Here is a 21,424-nt window from a genome sequence, read left to right as displayed (position 1 = left end):
GATATTATAGAATATGAGGACCTTAAATATTACTGTTATGAATTTATAATATTGCTTTATTGTTTTATGTCTCTAGTCCCCTCCCTCCATTCCTCCCTCCTTTTTCATTTACTTTTTTTTCCTGTAAAAACCTTTTTTTTCTCTTCTAATACATTATACAAGTTGGATGGTGCTCACTTAGTAATGTATTTGTAGTTATGAAATCTAATAAGTATGCACTTCTTGTTGTTAAATAAAGCTTTTAAACTATTAACGAAATCCAGGATCTTTTTTATTGTTAGTTTGGATACATAATATTGCAGCAACAAAACAAGTCCTAAATCACTTTTAAAATTTATAAATTGAAATAAAGATAAAAATTATTTAGTTTATCTCTTGAATAAATACATTTATACAACTAATCATGGCTGCTTATAAGCCTGAACTTATTGCCAGATGTAGCAAGAAAAACCTTTGCGACTTGCAAATTGCGAGTCATACCGACTCGCAAAAGTGCATGCAGAAAGGTGTCTCAGACACCTTCTGCGACTCGCCATGGGGTCGCAAAAACCCACCTCATGAATATTAATGAGGTGGGTCGCATTTTGCGACCCCATAGCGAGTCCATGCACTCACAGGGATGTTGGCCTGCTGGAGACAGCAGACCTCCATGTGTGTGACTGCTTTTTTAATAAAGCATTTTTTTTTTTTTTGCAGCCCGTTTTCCTTAAAGGAAAACGAGTTGCAAAAAGAAAAACTTCCGAAACCATTTGGTTTCGGTTTTTTCAGAGTAGGCAGTGGTCCATAGGGGACCCCTTCCCTTTTGCGAATAGGTTACCACCCACTTCAAGTGGGTGGTAACTGCGAGTTGGTTTGCGACCGCATTCGTGGTCACAAAGCAACTCAGCATGGCGATGCGGTCGCAAATAGGAAGGGAACACCCCTTCCTATTTGCGAGTCGGAATCACATTTTGCGAGTCGGTACCGACTCGCAAAATGTGACTCTGCATCGCGATGGCCGTTTTGCATGTCGCAAACTGCGTTTTTTTATTATTTTAAATTAGTACCTAATTTCTAGTGCCAAAGTGGTTTTCCCCATTTTAGCGTTTGTCTCTTGTCGGCCCGCAGAAAAATAAAATGTGTTCTTCAGTTTCCTCCACCTGGTTGCAGGCTGGACATTGTCTGAAGTCAGGCTCGGAAGCTGACCACATTTTGTGAAGGATGCTATCAGAAGTATGCCCAGTCTACATTTTGTATGGAGGATTCTATGAGGTTTGATGTAGTTCAGACATTTTTCAAATTTGTAATCAAATTTCACAGAAAAAATAACTGAACAATGTGCCTTTGATAGAAGATGTCCTCATTTTCTCAAGGGCACAGAAACCTAAACTGTGGTGTTAAACCAATAATTGCTTAGATTAAGGTCTCCTAGTATGTTCTTTATGTATATCAACCAATGGATGATGGTCAAATTTGGTCTTCCAGTGACATCTCACAGACCCTCTCAATTTGGGTCTCCTCAACTAATCAAATTCTACACCAAACAGGATGATCCCCAACTTTACATACCCAACACAAGGCTTCAAGGGCAGGTCTCATCTAAGCAGCAATGGTGTACTCTGGGTAAGCCTCAACAGAGATATTATAAAATCGTTCCTGTCTTTTCCGAGCAAGTTACACCACAATATCCCAATAGATCTGAGCATACAGAGCCGCACTAACTGCTTGTGGCTCTGTATATCTAAAGGGTCGGTGACACGGGGTTTGTTAGTGCATGCTTAGCAAACCTAATTATTGCAGATGCCCTGCTTTTCAGTAACAATATACTTTTTAATAATTGCTCTTTCCAAAGATGGGAGGCAGATAGTCTAATGCCAAGGTTATCAAACTTTGTTTCTCTTTCCAGTGAGTTTCCACCAAGCATTATTTTGCTCCGATAAGGTTTTATAGGAATTAAATACCATGAGTTTGATATTTAGTGCATTAATCTCCAAACCATGGCTACTACAAAATAAGATAAATCTCTCAAGCAGAATCTGCAGCCCTTTCTGTGTTTTATGAATAAGCAATGTGTAGTTATATTTCAGGTTCTTGTATTATTATGTAGAACAGAGAGTGAACCTGACTTCAATGGCCCGCTGACCCTCTAAGTCAAAGTCAAATCTCTTTATTCGGTCTAAATTTAGGCCATTAGAGCACAAACATACATCATTACTTACATAAAAACTCACAATAAATATTAGAGAAACTAAAAAACTTGGCAGAAAATCTTCATGCTTACTTAAAAAACCATTCAGTAGCGTTTACGGTCACGCTCCAATTATAGGCTGTTCAAATTCCAAACATATCTGTTTAAAGTGCAGTGTGCTTTTAGCCATTAGTGCAAAAAGGGTGAAAACACATTATAGGACCAATTCCACTCGTATAAATAAAATTCGACCACCAACAGTCTAAAGTGTAACGATGGTAGTATACAGAGAGTAGCTGGATGAATAGTTAATTACAATGTCTCAACCAATAACCCAATAATCTTAATTAAAAAAAAAAAAAAACATTTGTTGCCATTAAATTAGCACTAAATATTATTATAAAATTCAATAAAAGAAATTCATCTCTAGAACCTTTGGCTAAAACGTAAGGGGAGTAGCTATTCAAGGTCATGGCCGACTGGAGTTTCCCAATATTCTAGATACATAGTTCAGCATTTAAAAATTTCGGGAGCTATCAATATGATAACACTATCTGGCCAAAAGCCTATACTAAAATCAATGTAAGGTTCAAATTTAGGTTACTACATGGATTTGGCAAATACGAAAAAGACAAAGCATTGCGCAGCTTATCAGTTGTCACTCTTAGTATTAGTTCTATACCCAGGTCAAACTCTACGATCTGACAATAAAATAGCCCTACGACGAATAGCCCATGCTGCTGTCAAATATTTAGTTACAGCACTTACTACCAAAGTGGACGAATCATACTTACAAATTCTGTAGGCATTAGCACGTTCATGTAGTAACAGGACTTTACACAGTGGGATAATCCATCTGTCCCTAGGGCTCTTATAAAGAGGACAGAAAAACAAAACATGTTCAATTGACTCCACACTTGAGTTGCAGGATATGCACTTATTGGCCTCAGGGCTATTCTTTGACCATCAGGCAGTAAAACTATTAACTGGTAGAGTTCCATATATAAACTGAAGTAGTAGGAAGCGAGCTTGTGCAGGTATTGGGAGGTCAAGGAATAGCTCAGGACTTGGTTCTTGCTTGACAAGCAGAAACTCAGATGTCAATCGACCCACGCCATTACTATAGAGGATCTCCTCATTAGCCTTTACCCAGTATCTCTGTTTAATCAATGTGGTGGCATTTGTTGGTATCAACTCGGGTCTCTACCAAAAGAGGGGGAGACCCAGTTTGTCCTAGGCCAATTTCATCTCCCTCAACCAACCGACTCTTTTCCAACTCCCCTGGATCTTTAAAAGATCTTTAATTGGCTCTCGGAAGGGTTCCAGTTCTTCAGTTTTTCATAAACGGATCCAGTACAGAAGTGGTCTCAAACCAGCTGCATCTATGATACTATTCATTCCAAGGTCAAGTCTGAGGGGAATCATCGGTGTGCCCTTGCCCATCCTAGTTATGTATCTAAAAAAAATATTTTCTTTAGTCTGAAGAACTTCAAGATGTCTTTGTGAGCCCCATAGTTCTGCCCCATACAATGCAGCACTTCGAATTTGGATTTTGTATATTTCAGAGATGGGGTTCAGAGGGGGGCTAGTTACAATTCTCGCTTTGCGTCCTAAAGCCCCACCTCTTTGGCATATAATATGTGCACCCCTTCTGACAGCTGCATCCCAACTGCCCGAATCCATTAACCTAACCCCCAGATAGTCATACTCAGTGACTCTTTCTAAAGGAATAGAATTCATTAGAATATTTGTTTTTGTTTTTGTTTTCCTTGAATTACAAATCATAAACTTAGTTTATTTGACATTGACATCCAACCCAAAATCTCTGCAAAACAGGCTAAATTGGTCTACCAAGTTTTGCAGTCCCATAGATGTTTTAGATAATAAGACGATGTCATCTGCATAAAGCAGCCCTGGTATTTTTTTACCTGTTATCTTAGGCGCATCGTTCTGACAATTGAATAAATAGTCGATGCAATTGTTAATATATAGAAGAAACAGAGTAGGGGCCAGAACGCAACCTTGCCTTACACCTCTTTCTATAGCTACTGGATCAGTTCATTCGCCGTCCTTCCCACTCCTGATTTGGGCAAAGGTGTTTTCATGGAGTCGGACAATGAGGCTTAGAAGACCTTTGGGAACACCCATGTTAGCTAATGACGACCGAAGTTTGTTACTAGGTACCAAGTCGAAGGCTGCTCTAAGGTCGACAAAAGCCACATATAAGTTACCACCTCCAACATCCACAGTCTTCCATTTGGCTACTAGGAACCTCAGAACCTGATCTATTGTGCAGACTGTTGGTCTAAACCCTGCCTGTAGATCAGAGATGGCCCCATTCTCTGCAATCCATTCATCTGGATGGAATAAAATCTGGCAAAAAGGTTTTGGATGTTATCAAGCAGACTTATTGGACAGTAGTTAGAGGGATCGCAGGGACTGCCTTTTTTGAAAAGGGGGACTATCTCGGCTCCCTTCCATGTCCGAGGTATCAATGCTCCTGCAGCAACTGCATTGCAGACTATATTCAAATAAGGGGCCCACATATCTGGATTTGATTTGTAAAGATCGCTGGGGATTTTGTCAAGACCAGGGGCCTTCCCCCACTTCAGAGAAAGAATGGCTGCCCTAGTTTCAGCTAGAGTAAATGTAATTGGCGGTGCACCAGGAATCCTATTACCCACCAATTCCCAAGGATGTGTTACATCATCCCCTTTATAAAGTGATCCGAAGTGTTTTACCCATATTGCAGGGAGGATCGAAGTGCCAAGCAAAGGTTGGGAATCACCATTGTCATTGGAAATCAATTTCCAGAACTCAGAGGTTGCATTTGCCCTTGCAGTTTCCAGGAGAGCGGCCCACCTTGATACTTCCCAGCTTCTGCGGGCCTTGATTAGTTCCTGTCTATAGCCCTCTCTTGAGAGCCTTATAGGGTCTCTAATCCCCCTTCTCAGATCCCTTAATAGCTTAGACTTGGCTTCCCTACATGAATGATTATACCACCTCTCAGTGTGCCTATTTCTTAATTTGCCAACTGGTTCTTTAGTAAAATATTTTTTTAAAGAGTCAAATAATGCCAGATGTGCTGTCAGAAGACTGTCGGTGTCATCAGATAAATGGAGCATATGCTCCATTTGGTCTGCTAATAAGCTGTATATAGAAGTGAGTGAATCCAAGGAAGAATTAACGGCATCCCACTTAATGTTACATTTATTATTAGCTATGACAAGCTGTTGTGCTTGGTCCTTAGAATCAGGTGCCTCCAAAGTCGGTAACAAATCCCTGACACACAGAATAAGTGGATCATGGTCACTTTCTTCATGTTCTGTTACCGCCATATCAACCATATGTCCCCAAAGGCGAATATCCAAAAGAAAGTAATCAATGTGACTCCTGTAGGTTCCACACCTAAAAGTGGGGCGGGGTTTACCATCAGAACAGGAGCGGCCATTACAGGCACGAATCCCGTGTGTAAGTGTGATGTCAACGATTTGGTAGGCTTTTCTACTCATTCTGAAGTTTTTGGTCAGTGCTAAATGCGGGATGCCCCAAATGATGTCCTCTTCTTCATAAAGCTCTTGGGCTGCTGGGAAGGGCTCAAAGTTCGTATTAAAATCCCCTGCAATCATGATGTGGTGGGTAGAAGATTTACTGGATAAAATGTTGTCAAGGATAATCTGAGCATCGGACTCACAGTTACTACCCACGTTCCTACTGTATATATTTATTAATAACAGGGTTTTTTCCCTATGGGTTGATAATATTAGGCCTTGCAAGTCATCACAGCCCATATCCATTTCTTCAACCCGACACATGAGAGAGCAGCTAACCCATATAAGCAGCCCACCTGAAGATCTCCCAAATTTCGCCTTTCGGGCTGGGACCCAATAACGTTTAAAGCCACATCTGTGCTTGGGCTCCAAAGCCCATGTCTCTTGAAACAGACAAATCTTATGTTCATTTATAAAATAACCCCAATCTGGAATTCGCAGTTTATGCTCAAGCCCAGCTATATTCCAACAGAGGACTGATACTAACTTGTCTCGAACTTGTGGGACATCAGTCTGGTTTTGTAGTATGGGAGGTGGATTGCTCATGTGATTCACATTACACATTAAGTCTCCCACTAAGTTATTCTCCTTTATTCCCCCAGGTGCCTTGACTCTAATCGTGTTGCCCACCTCGGGAAATACAATTATAGGGGTCCGTAAGTCGTTCTGGGAAGGCATTATAAATTGTACAGGGCACCTAGAGTCTGCTTTTTGTCTAGTAGATCCTTGCAATTAAATATTAAATATTGTTTTTGCATTCCTTTGTCCAGCAGGGGCGGCTCCTCCATTTGGGCGGAGGAGCGTCGCCCCTCCCCCGCCAGCAGCGGTAGCTGCAAACCTTTTACTGAAAAGTGATGATAAACTATGTTTATTATCGTTTTTCAGTAAAAGGGGCTGGGCCACGGGGGTGATGAGTAGTGAGGGAGAGTGCTGTCTGTGCATGTATGTTTGGCCAGCTGTCTCGGGCCAGCCAAGCATACATGCGCACGGGCTCTCTCCAGCCCAGCAACAGAGCTGCACAGGCTCCCAGAATGCTTGGGAGCGTCCTGTCTGGGTGCTCCCAGCCAATCCCGATGCTGCTCTGAGCAGAGTCAGGATTGACGCATAGCAGGCTGGGAGCTTGTGCCTGTTTGCAGCCAGCGACAAAGCAGAGGAGTGGAGCGGCGCACCGGCAAAAGTACGTTTATTTTATTTTTTAAATTAATATATATATGTATATTTTTTTTTTAAACCCACCCCTGCACATCGCCCGCCCCTTCTGGGCTTAGTGAGCCGCCACTGGTGTCCAGTGTCTTTTTTGCTCCAGTAGGCGTTGCCAGTTTTGACACTTGAATATATCTTCACCGGCCATTGCCCTTGCTGCCATGTCAATACTCAAACCAGCTAGTTTCTTTTTGGTGCAAATCCGTTTTTCCTGGTTATACATTTCGGAAAACTAATTTCCCTATTCTCCGAGCTTATTAGATTTAGGGCCGTATTTTATTCTCTGTAGCAGGGCCGGCTTTAACGCTGATGGCGCACAGTGCAACAGTATTATTTGGTGCCCCATCCCATGAATTCCTTCTCCACAAATTCCCTCACTATCACTCTGGAACAGTGCCCTTCCTCTCTCCAGTGCCCCTCTCTGGTATACATTTTTTTTATAGCGCTACTCATAGTTCATTTACACTCAGTTCTGTGAACTGCGTAGTACACTTTCTTTGCAGCAGGCACATCAACCTTTTACGATACCTTAGGATAAGTCAAAACTGCAACTAGGCAACATTCCGATCTCTCACCAGCTGGAACATTAATCATCAGAGTTATCTTGACATTTTTATTGTTGCCTGAAAAAATTGCTGGATGCTGAAGGAAGCTCTTGTATTTTAAAACCCATATGTTATTTTCAAACACAGCCCTCCCCACCAAAGTCAGCACCAGATGCAGCTGCACTGGTCTCACCACCCTAAAGCCCGTCCTGCACTGTAGCAACATTGACAGAGTATCCTTACTGCCAAGAATGCTATTCGTCCATCAAATGTATATGTGGGTGGACCTTAGAATTAATCACAGTGGAGACTACAATGTCTCTACCATGATTAATTCCCACCGACATCCCTGAGGAGTAATGGCCGTCAGAGGCTGATTTGTCATTCCATCCACCTAATTTAGATGGGCAGAATTGTAGGTCAGAAAATCCCTGGTGGTAATGGGCAGTGAAAACTACTATATGCTCACTTCGCCATGGGAGTGGACTCCCATGGCATTTTCTATTTTATTTTCAAAAAGAAAATCCAGTTTTGGGATTTAGTTTTTTAAAATAAAAAGATAAACAATTTGGTGCAGTCCTCCGTCCTGCTGAGGGAGCCATGTGTCAAACAGGTTTATGCATTGACAGGAACCTTTGAGACGGTGGTTCCTGCCAGTGTTTTATGAATGGCTTCCAGTTCAGAGATCATTTATAAATCTGCCGGGCGAACCCTTCAACACGACGACAAAGTAACTTACTCCATCACCCTCGCTGAACAATGAGCTGCTACTTCCGTTTTGCTACTTTCCATTTTGCAATCTTTTTCACAGTCATCTAAGTGAGTGGGGTTTTCCTGTAGTGCCTCTCTCATTCGAAGCATTGTGTTAATCCTTCTTGCCCAAGTTATCCCCTTTATAAATCCCAGCATTTAGCACTGAACCTGCTTTGGCCCAACACTGCCCTTCATTGCTTAATTTGTAAATAAAAATGTGCCGGTGCTCAAAGCCCTCCTCTTAAACACTTGGCTGCTGCAATTAAATGTGGGAACACAGAATACTGAGGCAGCGTAATCCTGAAGCCATCGCTGGCCTCTTCAACCTATATAAAGCCAACCCTGCCCCTTCAGCTCACTCTTGCAGCTTTCTGGTTTCTCCCATTGTGACACTTTTTCGTTATTCTCTTCCTCCGTCTTTCCCATATGTATCTTTTGCTCGCAGCAAATGCTTGGGGCAGAAGAATAAGCGTCGGCCCTCAAAAATAAGTGCCAGTGGTCAGCGCTGGGAAAAACAAGCACAAATTAAGCACTGCTGCCCTTCCTCCATGGGGATCGCAAAGTGGCTTCTCAGATCCCTGAGCTGAATGCAACAGTCCCTGCAGGCAGTACCTCGGCAGCAGGGAGGCTCCAAAGGGTGCTGTTGCGCTTCTCTGCTCCTTTGATGCACTGCTTTTCCCAGAGTTGAACCACAGGGGTTAACAGGGCCTCACCACATTCTTCATCTAAAGAATAATTCAAGGGGCAGTTTCTCCGATGTCTGCACTTTGTTAGAGACTCCAACTCTGCGTCTCATCGTGCTTTCAGTGCATCTGTTATGCTGCCGGGGACATGATCTTGACCATTAATAAGCCAGGTGGAGACACGCGTCACCACTCCTGCCAAATTGCTCATTGTTCCAGCTACTTAATAACTATTAAAAACATGATGGGGAATTAAAGAGAAAAAAGCTAACCAGGTGTTAATTGTATCCACATTAATTAAACATATGCAGGAAATAGTGAAAAAGGTAGATTGCTTTTCTAACCAGTTAGAGGAGCTTCAACAAAGAGTCACAGAATGTGAAGAACACACAGAATGACTGGTAAACTCAGACATTAGCCCATTTAAATTAACATAACCTTTTAACATCAAAGACTGAAGATCAATAAAATAGGATGCACAGGTATAATTTAAGGTTTTAGGGAATACCAGAAAAAAGAGCAAAACTCATCCACTATCGAAATGATTGAACAGCTCATATGAAGTCAGATCTTGCTTGATAATAAAGAAGATCTAACTGTTATAAGAGCACATCGAGTACCATTCACAGAAAACCCAAGTAGAAAATTCCCAAGATAATTTTGGTGAACTTTGGCAATTAAGAAGAAGATACTAATGACAACAATAAGAAAACTGGAAATTCTGGTGGTGAATGACTTCAATTTTGGGTTTATTCAGACATGACGTATGAAACATCCAAATGGTGGACAAAATTAAAGCAATTATTCCTAAACATGAAATCATGTCTGAAGGAGCTCAGGCAATGTTGATGCAGCCTGCAATACTGAAAGTATTAATTAATGGCTTATTTAAGTTTTGCAGAAGTGTTTGAAAGATTTACAGAAAAATAAGTATAAGGTGCTGTAAGATAGAAATGAAAGGGGTACAGAAAGTTGTTGAAAACAAGGATGAGATGAGGAGAGGTTGGGAGGAAAGAACAGAATGTAAGAGTTATATGTGCACGTAAAAGGATGGTACATAGCGTTGTGTGGCTTGTACCTACAATTCCCAATGGGTGCAAACTATTGCCTCCCAAGTAGGAAGTACTAATGGAAAGAAGCAGGGCTCCACTGGGAAAGAAGAAAAAGAGGGTGGTAGGGCTGGGGATATTAGCAGAGGGAGAGGATGGGGCACTAGCAAAAAGTGGTTTACTGATTAACCTTATTAATCCCTAGATTATTTCAACAGTAAATTTACATCTTGATCTGATAGAAGTTTAGATAATCTCCTTAAATTTAAATGGAATTAAAAATCAAAAGAAAAGAAAAGCAAGTTTTAAGTGGCTAGAGATGCTTACACCCATTATAATATTATTATATGACACGTTTTAAGAAACAAAAATAAAAAAAAACATTAACTTTTTTAAGATCTTCTTCAACATCAGAGGCTCATAATGGAATAGCAGTTCTAGGCTTCAAAACTTTACCAGGAACGTTGCTCAAAATTAAATCAAATCAAATCATTAACATTTATAAAGCGCGCTACTCACCCGTGCGGGTCTCAAGGTGCTAGGGGAAAAAGTGGGGGGGTTATCGCTGTTCGAACAGCCAGGTCTTTAGGAGTCTCCGGAAAGCGGAGTGGTCCTGGGTGGTCCTGAGGCTGGTGGGGAGGTAGTTCCATGTCTTGGCCGCCAGGAAGGAGAAAGATCTCCCACCCGCCGTGGAGCGGCGGATGCGAGGGACAGCAGCGAGTGCGAGGCCAGAGGAGCGGAGGAGGCGGGTGGGGACGTAGAAGCTGAGGCGTCTGTTGAGGTATTCCGGTCCCTTGTCGTAGAGGGCTTTGTGTGCGTGGGTGAGAAGTCGGAAGGTGATCCTTTTGCTGACAGGGAGCCAATGCAGGTGTCTCAGGTGTGCGGAGATGTGGCTGCTGCGGGGTATGTCGAGGATGAGGCGGGCCGAGGCGTTTTGAATGCGTTGCAGGCGATTTTGGAGTTTGGCTGTGGTCCCGGCGTAGAGGGTGTTGCCGTAGTCCAGACGGCTCGTGACGAGGGCGTGGGTCACGGTTTTTCTGGTGTCGGCGGGGATCCAGCGGAAGATCTTGCGGAGCATGCGGAGGGTGAGGAAGCAGGCGGAGGACACGGCGTTGACTTGCTTGGTCATGGTGAGAAGAGGGTCCAAGATGAAGCCGAGGTTGCGGGCGTGGTCTGTGGGGGTCGGTGCGGTGCCGAGGGCCGTGGGCCACCAGGAGTCGTCCCAGGCGGACGGGGTGTTGCCGAGGATGAGGACTTCCGTTTTTTCAGAGTTCAGCTTTAGGCGGCTGAGCCTCATCCAATCTGCGACGTCCTTCATACCCTCTTGTAGGTTGGTCTTGGTGCTGGCGGGGTCCTTGGTGAGGGAGAGTATAAGTTGGGTGTCGTCGGCGTAGGAGGTGATGAGGATGTCGTGCTTGCGTACGATGTTGGCGAGGGGGCTCATGTAGACATTGAAGAATGTCGGGCTGAGTGATGAGCCTTGGGGTACGCCGCAGATGATCTCGGTGGGTTCTGAGCGAAACGGAGGGAGGTAAACTCTTTGGGAACGGTTTGAGAGGAAGGAGGCGATCCAGTCCAGGGCCTGGCCTTGGATCCCGGTGGAGCGGAGGCGGGTGATTAGGGTGCGGTGACAGACGGTGTCAAAGGCAGCCGAGAGGTCGAGCAGAATGAGGGCGACTGTTTCACCGTTGTCCATCAGGGTTCTGATGTCGTCAGTGACTGAGAAATTAAGCAAGTTGTTGCTGGAAAACGGGTTATAATTTTGTAGGCTCTAAACCTTTCAGTATTCACTATTGTCTCAGTTTATGGACTAATAGATAATGTGAGAGGTTTTCCACAACAATTAGAGAGGAGGTTGATTTCGACTTCTTACAGTCAACTCAACTAGGCTCCATTAATGCTCTTTAAGGTCAAAGGAAACCCAAAGTTGCCATAGCAGTACAAGCACTAAATAAAGACCATTGGAAGATAAAAGGCAGTCAGGAAAGACAATATGTAGTACACTTTTTTCAAAGTAATTTCAATCTGCTTCCCACATTGATTACTTTCTGGTAACAAGGGATATCAAAATGTGTTGGTTTCATACATCCCCAATTGTTTATTGAATCATATGATGCCACAATTGGAGACTAGCATTAACATTTCCATTCATACATGCATTCTCACACATGCATACACCCACGCAAACAACTCTACACACACATTTGCATTCACGCACACACTCACAGGCCCATGCACACAACCCCCACACACACAACATCCCCCACCTCCCTCCCCTGCCAGAAACACAACTTACCTGCTTCCAGGGGGTCTTCCGGCAGGGAACGGGACGTGGCGCTGCTACCACCAGCAGAGCCTGCCAGCAGAACACCGCCAGGCTGTATTATTTCTCATTATACAGCTGGCGGTGGTCTACTGACATCACGCTGCTGGTGATAGCAGCGCCACCTTAACACAATCCGCCAGTATAGCCACAGATGGGTTTCCACCCTTCTTGTGGCGGAAATGCAGCTGTGGTCATAATTTGGCAGACGGATGTAAGCTGCGGCGACAGTCTTTTGGCGGCCGTTGCCGCAGCGGTCTTAATGAGGGCCTGAATTATTCCCCAGTCACCACTTCATGTTGAGATGGAAATTAGATAAAATTCTACTGGTGAATGAACATTTCTTGGAAAAAATAAGAGATGTGCAACCCTGTTTTTTTTTTACAGAAAGTCTGAGTCTGGCCTCTCTGGTTACACTTTGGTAAGCCTATAAGACATCTTCGGGTGGGGGGGAGTTTATCATGTTCCCAATATATCTTAAAAAAGAAAAAACAACATTGGCTGCTTCACTTCAGAAAAAAATCCAATCAACAAAAATGAGACTGAATACATACAATGAAAGCCATCGTTTTAATGAAAGGGGAAAAGGCTAAGGAAAAATGCAAAACCATTGGCTGGAGAAGGAGTTTATGAATTCACGTGTATTTGTACAACAGATTGACGAGGATGGTGAATGAATAGGAATATTACTAGCATGACAAGCTGGAGTACGTAAACTTCAAATCTAATAATAGAGATTTGCACCTCCGGTACAGGAGTTATACACACTTGGGTTAAACCCGGTAACCCTCAGAATTTGGGCTTAAGTTATATATAAAGAAACGTGGTAGTTATCAAGCGTTTCTTCTTCCTTTATTCTCAAACCAAGATGAATACATCCATCCCTGGCAGATCTCAGGAGCGACTGCGTCCACCTTACAATCTATCCTGCTGCATTCTAATTCAATTCCTTGTTGCTAGGCAGCCATCAAGACTATCCTACAACTATAAACACAACATATCTCCCTTCATACAATAACCAAACTATGTACAATTTGGATATAATACGACAATAACAACTTAGACAAAAACAACATTTCTCACAAGGCCAAATTACTTAAATTGTAATTTATTTGTATCATTACCACCTCCCATCACATCATTTCCCACTCAATACTGCTCTGTATTGTAATTCCTCAAGTAGCCTGGTTTCCTGACTTCCCTTTGTGTCCTTCTCGGTTGCCTTGACTCCTCCTCAACACAACTTCCCAACCCCCCATGCACATTCTTCCTCCATTCCATCACTTCCTTATCACAGCATTTAACCACATTTGCCATGTTCCATCTTTTACCATCTTCCAACACCACACTGTATTTCTCACCTTGACTATCTGTTTTGGTTCTGACCATTTCAACAAACCCTTCTTCGTGCCTTGCCACAATCTGGTTCGCACTCAGTCCCCAACTGCCACATTACACTCCTTCAGCTTCGCCAAGGCTCTTTTTTACCTTCTCTACCCATCCAACCTGGAACAGCTTTAGTACATTTCTTTCTGCCTTTCAACAACATAAACAACGTATCCAATGTCACAGAATTTGGGGTAGTACGATAATTCCATAACAAATTCTTTACTTCAGTCTTCCAGTTTGAGCCATTCTGGAGTGACAACTGTATATTGTCACAGCAAACCCTGTTGAACCTTTCTACCAAACCATTCTCCCTTGGATGTGCCACAGCTGTCCTCACATTTTTAACACTACACTGTATTTAATAGTCCTCGAAATCACACAATGTAAATTGCGGACCATTGTCAGTCACCACTTCCTCAGGATAAACCTCGCTTTTCCATACTTCCTCACAAAACCCAATGACTAAACCAGTTCTGGTGTCCTTCACAATGCTAACCTCAGGCCATTTAGAATGGTAATCCATCATAACCATCGCATAATTCTTGCCACCATCCCCAACTCAAATGGATCACGCACATCCATTCCCACTTTTTGCCACGGTTTGACTGGAAACAGCACAGGAACAACAGGCATTTTCTCACACACGTTTCTCAGCACAACTCACACAATTTCTGGCAAACCTCTCCACATCCTTGTCCATGCCTGGCCACCAAAAATCCTCCCTGGCTTTCCTTTTCATGCACTACATAGCCCCATGTCCATCATGTAAAATTTCTAACACATCCTGCCTCAACTTGTGCGGTACTTTCAGTTTGTCACCTCTCCTGATCAAACTGTTTTGCACAGACAACTCCAACCACACATTTTTTAAATTCACCACCAAACTGGCTTCATCTCTCAAATCTGACCAATGTAAATTTCTTTTTAATACCTGCATTTCTGCATCCTTCTACACAGCTCTTTTCCAAACTTCTTAACTAATCGCTTTTGTCTTCATGTCTTGTAAGTCTGCCACCACCCAGTCTTCCTCTTCTTCCACACACATGCCCTCAAGTGGCAATCTAGACAGACGATCAGCATTCACATTCGCCAGACCAGGCACATATTTCACTGTAAAAGTGTACTCCTGTAACCTATACAACCACCTTGCGATCATTAAAGATGCACAACTCGCACCCGAGGTAGTAAAAATGTCTACTAACGGTTTGTGATCTGTGCGCAGCTCAAACTTACTTCCCCAAACATAATTTTTAAAATACTGAATACCCCACCAACAGGCAAGAGCTTCTTTTTCTATGGCAGAGTAAGTTGTTTCAGCTCCCTTCAACGTCCGTGAAGCAAAAGCTACCACACGTTGCTTGCCATTGTGCACCTGCATTAACACTGCTCCTAACACATACATACTCGCATCTGTTGATACTATCATGTGGTGTTGTGCCACAAAAGGGGTTAGCTCAACTGCACCAATAATGTTCTTTTTCATTTTGTCAAACGCTTGTTGGTATTCATCTGACCAAACATACTTCTGATTCTTTTTCATCAGCATATGGATTGGTTGTGCTACATCAGCAAAATTTCTCACGCATTTAGCATAATACCCTGCCAAACCGAGAAATTACCTCAATTGAGCTTTATTCACCGGATTAGGTGCCTTTTTAATTGCTTCCATCAAATTAACCTTAGGTCTTATACCCTTTCCTGATATAGTGTGACCTAGGTACTCCACACCCTGACATGCAAATTTGCATTTGCCTGCCTCAACCGTCAATCCCGCTTTTTCCAGGATTCGACACACCTCCAGAACACGGTCATGCTCATGCATATTCTCTGCCCAGATCAACACGTCGTCTTGAAAAAATCTTACACATCCAACATCACCTAGCAAATTCTGCATAATTCTTTGAAAAACTGCGGAGGCAGACACAAGACTGAAAGGCATGCGTACAAATCTAAAAGCTCCCTCAGGCGTAATGAACGATGTAAGATGCCTGGACTCAGGATGCAACATTATTTGATGGTACGCATTAAATAAATCCAAGGTCAATACACCTCTCCCCCTTGAATTGCACTCAATAACTCATTTATATTTGGAATCGGATGTCTGTCGACCCATATATTATCATTTAGGTTCCTCAAGTCTTCACACATCCTAATCTTGCCATTAGATTTACGTGCCAAAACTACTGGGCTCAACCATTCCGACGCTTCAATCTTTTCAATCACACCCAATTCCAATAATCTCGACAACTCCTTTCTCAGCCCATCTCTCAATACCACAGGCACATTCCTCACCTTATGTACACTGGGTATTGCCCCATCCTTTGACCACATTTTTATGTTGGAATTTTTTTAAGCAACTTAACTTATTACTAAAAAGATTTGGAAACTTCTTCTTCCACTTCTCCGCACCTTCTTGTACAACAGTTAAGACCTGTTCTTCACTATTGGGATCCAACACTACATTTAACGCATTTTGCTCATTCCTACCCAATAGGCACCAACCATTTTCCACCACATATACCCTACAATATGTTTCCCTTTGTTTGAACACCACCTTCCCCTGGAAACAACCCACAACTGGAATTTTGTTTGTACTTATTTTGTTCCAACACGGAAACACACATTCGCTCATCCATGGAGATATCGTTAAGCATTAATATCTCAATATGGCCATCATCCTCCCCCTCCTCACTGGAATCAAAATGTTTCACATCCTCCTGGGCACCATTACGCAAGTAATTCATGCTTCCCCTTTCATACACCCTTTTGCTTTGGTTACACACCTTCGAAAATGTCCCTTCTTGTCACATTTAAAACACTTGGCATCTATGGCAGGACAATTTGTAGAAGATGCCAAATGTCTTATAATTCCACATTTATAGCACCTTTTCTTTTCATCAACCCTGCCACCATTCTTAATAATTTTAACAGCTTGCACCAACGCATCTTCAGCATCACTCCTACTTAATTCTTTAACATATCTTGAGCTATTCTCTATACGTTTCGCAACCGCTTTAGCTTCCTCCAAAGACGGATCTTTTAGGCTCAACAACTTTTTTGGACCCTCTCACTCTTTGTTCGATTTATTAACTGATCTCTAATTATCTCCTCGTGTAAGTCTCTAAACGTACACTTGGTTGCGAACGTACGTAATGCACTCACAAATTGATCAATAGATTCATGAGCTGCCTGTGCTCTAGAAAAAAACTTATGACGTTCCACCACAATGCTCAATTTCTGGCTAAAATGCTCCTCCAATGCTCCCATTGGAGCCCTTCACACCCAAATTTTGTTTTAATAGAGCTAATTTTCTCTTAGCTGTGAAAATGGCTCCCCCAAAGCTTCCAAATATGTCTTAAATGTTTCCCTCCAATCCTCCCACGACATACTTGGTTCACCAGGCACACTTAAAAACGTGGATGGGGGTGCTATTAATTGCATTCCCCCCTTTCCCTTCTTTCTTTCCTTTTCAAACACAAAAACATTCTTCAAATCAACAAATTAAAACAAAGAAAGTAGTCACTGTAGACACCGCAGTCATTGATAGCCTCTGTTGGCAGTTGAAACTCCTTCTATTCTGTGTGTGAAAACAAAAAAGTTTAACCTAAAAAATAAATAGTCACTGCAGTCCCTCCTGCTTAGGCTGAAATTGACTCCTGCAAAACCGACAAAACCGTCAGCAGAAACAGTTCACTGTTTGTTGTTTTTTTCTTTCTGGGTACACTATCGGTGCATCAACACCACACCCATCCACATCGTTGTGTATGCAGCAACATGCTCCGTTTCATTTCTGCAGGCAATCTCCCTTGTTTTGCCGCACTCTGGAACACAGTTGACAACGCTTCTTCCGTCCCTTCCGGTGATCCATACATCAGCACTTCTATCCCGCAGTACCCGCAACACCATTAAACATTCTGCAGGCGTTGGCAGGATTCCACACTGCGCGAGGTAAGTCACCAAGTCGGTAACGGTAATGACCAAGATAGCGCGAGGTAAGCGCGCAAGGGCAACCGTTATACTCGACAAAACGTGTAAATTAAATAAAAGTTTGTAAGTTGCATGCATTTAATAGGCAAAATATCACGATACTTCCAGCTCCCGTCGCTCCAACACCAAAAATTCACACAGTCTATAAAGTGCAACTCCTTAAAACTCACCCGGACACGACAATCTCAATCCAAAAATGTCCAGCATAAACCAACATCTTGACTAAATGTGGGGCAAAATCCTTTCACGTCCGCACTACCACTGCAGTTCCTTGACTAAGTGCGGGATGGATTTTACAGAGCAAAAATCTGTGGCATTCTGTATGTAGAACTTGTAAGTAGGAACCTGGTTACGGAACCTGGTTACTGTTACTATGAGAACCTGGTGACAGTGACCCTGTTACTATGAGAACCTGGTGACAGTGACCAGGCAATCTGACAGTTGGAGGAGAGGAGCAGAGAGAGAAGGCTTGTGTTGGCTGGGGTGTTTTATTAGACTCTTAACTTGAATAAATCACAACGGAGTACATCCTAAATGGTGTCACTCCTCATCATTTCATTGGCGACGAGGAAGAAGAACCTATTGAAATTTATATCAACACCTCAACACTACTGGATTGGCTAAAGTGTGGCAGAGACTTAAACTTCATTTTGGGGCCAGTCCGGCACCATTTGAATCAACGTGGCACACACAACTTGTTTGACTTGCCAATTCTACTACGGAGGCGCTGTAAGATACGCCCGCCGTCTTGGCCGATTTAACCGTTCCTTCGCAGTGCGGAGAGTCAGCTGTTTTTCGCTTCGGATGTGTGGGAGGCACTGCGCTGACTGTGGGGCGCTGCGCTTCTCTACAGGGCAGCGAAGCTACGGAGAGCCGATTTAACCAATAGGGGAAGTGGCAAATTAGTTTATCGGCTGATTCGCTTCTTCAGAGTGTTGAACAATGTTTCTTCCTTCGACTCCCCAGGAAGTTGTCCCGGGTGCCAGAAGGTGGCACTACTACTCTAAAGAACAGATAGAGTTGCAGGATAATACCTTCTAGAGCTGGGACTGTAATTTTGTAAACTGTTCTATACTAGTGATTGTGTACTTTCATGAATTTAATTGTAGTTTGGGATTTATATATTCTCAAAAATCTTTAGTTTTAATTCAGATTCAAGACTTAACACTATTTTGCATGTCATACAGTTGCACAAAATTTTAAAAGAAATATTGATACATTATTTAGTAGTATTATTCACCATGCAGAATGTAACTTGTCCACCATTTTTCTTACCTTCTCCTGGTGAACCACAGATTCCACGGAAGAAATGGAAAAGTGTATTTGCGCATTATGCAAGAGTTTGTGGCACTTCATTGAGTGCAGAGTGCAAGATGTCGCTTTTATTACACTGTCTAGGGGAGGAAGGCCAGGAAGTTTTTGAAAATCTTCCTGAACTTTCTGTTGATGATGCGAGTGAGCTCAATGATTTTGAGATTTGTATCATAAAACTAGATTTACATTATTTACCTAAAGTTTCCACAGTTTTAGAAAGGTATCACTTCGGGATAAGAGTTCAGCACTCAGGTGAATCTGTAGAGGAATACATCACAGTTCTCAGGAAATTAGCTTCATCATGTAGTTTTGGGAGTAATAAAGAAGAATGGTTAAGGGACCAATTCATGTTGGGCTGTAGTATTGAGAAAGCAAGAGAATCCTTTTGGAACAAAGATAATCCTTCCCTTAGCGAAGTGATTGTTATTGATAAAATGCATGAACATAGTTCACCTTGTGTTGAAGAAATTAGGAAGACAAATTTTACTGAAAGAGAATGTGAGGTACATCTTGTTGGTCATAAGAAGAACCCACAAGAGAGGGTGAAATCTCAGAGAATAGACAAGGAAAATACAAAAGTCAATAAGGAGAGAGAAAATTTCCAGGGAAGGTGTTATAGGTGTGGAGAGCTTGGTCATTATGCTAACTTTAAAGGCTGTGTTGGGTGGAAAGCTTCTTGCAAAAAGTGTGGTAAGAAAAGACATGTTACTTCATGTTGTAGGAGTGCAGACATAAAGCAAAAAAGGGTCCAGGAAATAAGTTTGGAAGATGATGATGTTCTTGAAGAATTTGTCCTACAAGTCAAAAAGGGTAATGGTGGTCCAATAGAGTCTGTACAAATTGAGGGAGTAAATATTCCCATGATGTTTGACTCGGGAGCAAAAATTACACTTATTCCGAGAACTCTTTTTGAAAAACATCTCAGAACGTCTGTAAGACTTTTCAAACCTGATATTTCACCTAAAGTGTATGGTGGAAAACCAATTAAGTTATTAGGTTACTTTATTGGCTCAATTCAATTCAAAGATAGGTCTACAGTTGGTAAGGTCTATGTTTCCATGAGAGGTGATTCGCTTATTAGCTGGTTTCACCAGAGAGATTTAAAGGTGTATCTTGACCCTAATGAATGTCCACCTGTAAGATTGAAGAATGATGTGTGTATTGATACTGTGAAACATGATGGGGATGTCAATGTTAACAGTACGAGACCATCATATGAACAAGAATTTCCTAGCCTTTTTCAAAATAAACTTGAATGTATGAAAGGTTATGTACATAAAATTAAGATGAAGAAAGATGTCATACCTGTGGTCAGCAAAGTAAGAAGTGTACCTTTAATGGTCAAAGAGAAAATGAAAACGGAATTAGATAAGCTTAGGCTGAATGGCATTATCAAAGAAGTGGAGGCCACTGAATGGTTGGCTCCAGTAGTCATGGCTGTAAAGGCCTATGGTGAACCAAGGCTTTGCATTGATTTGAGAGAACTGAATAAGTGTATAGTGGTGGATCATTATCCTTTGCCCAACATTAATGAAATGTTAACTTTATTAGGAAATGCGAATTGTTTTTCTTCTATAGATTTAACATCTGCCTACCACCAGATTACTTTACATGAGAACTCTCAAGATTTAACAGCGTTCATCACTCCTTTTGGCTGTTATAAATTTATTCGTGTGCCCTTTGGTCTGGCTTCAGCTGCAGCTGTTTTTCCACGTGCACTGCTGGGAGGACTGCAAGGTATCAAGGTATATCAAGATGACATTCTTGTTTATGGTAGAGATGAGAAAGAACACAACGAAAGGGTACGCCGAGTTCTTCAGAGACTTGAAGAGAGTGGTTTGACCTTGAAAGCAGGAAAATGCAAATTTAATCTTCATGAAATTGATTATCTGGTTCACAAAATTTCTTCCAAAGGTATTGAACCCAAGAAAGAATTGGTTGATACTATTGTTAACTTTTCCAGTCCTGCCTCAAAAGATGAGGTAGTGAGATTTTTGGGTATGGCAGAGTTTTACAGTAAATGTGTGTATCATTTTGCTGACAAAACTACATGTATGAGAGAATTAGTAAGGAAAGGTGTCACCTTTGACTGGAGTGATGAGTGTGAAAAGGAGTTTGTTTCAATGAAGCAAAGTTTGAAATTTGCTGCTAGTTTGAATAGTTTTGAACCCGGACAACATACAATAATAATGTCTGACGCCAGCGTCAAAGGACTTGCGGCTGTCTTAATACAAACACGTGGTGGTGTTGAAAGAACAATACTTTTTTTATGAAGGTCCTTGAAGGGAGCAGAGTTAAACTATTCTGTTATTGAAAAGGAGGCGTTGGCTGTGTTTTGGGCGGTGAATAAGCTAAGGAAATTTGTATGGGGTAGCAAATTCTTGGTAAGAACAGACCATAAGCAATTGAAATAAATCTTTGAAAAGAAAGGGTTGGATGCTGTATCTGGTAGAATCAGAA

Source organism: Pleurodeles waltl, chromosome 3_1 (genome assembly GCF_031143425.1).
Source record: "Pleurodeles waltl isolate 20211129_DDA chromosome 3_1, aPleWal1.hap1.20221129, whole genome shotgun sequence".
In the NCBI taxonomy this organism is placed as follows: domain Eukaryota; kingdom Metazoa; phylum Chordata; class Amphibia; order Caudata; family Salamandridae; genus Pleurodeles; species Pleurodeles waltl.
The sequence above is the reverse complement of the archived record's forward strand: the minus strand, read 5'-3'. Positions refer to the sequence as shown.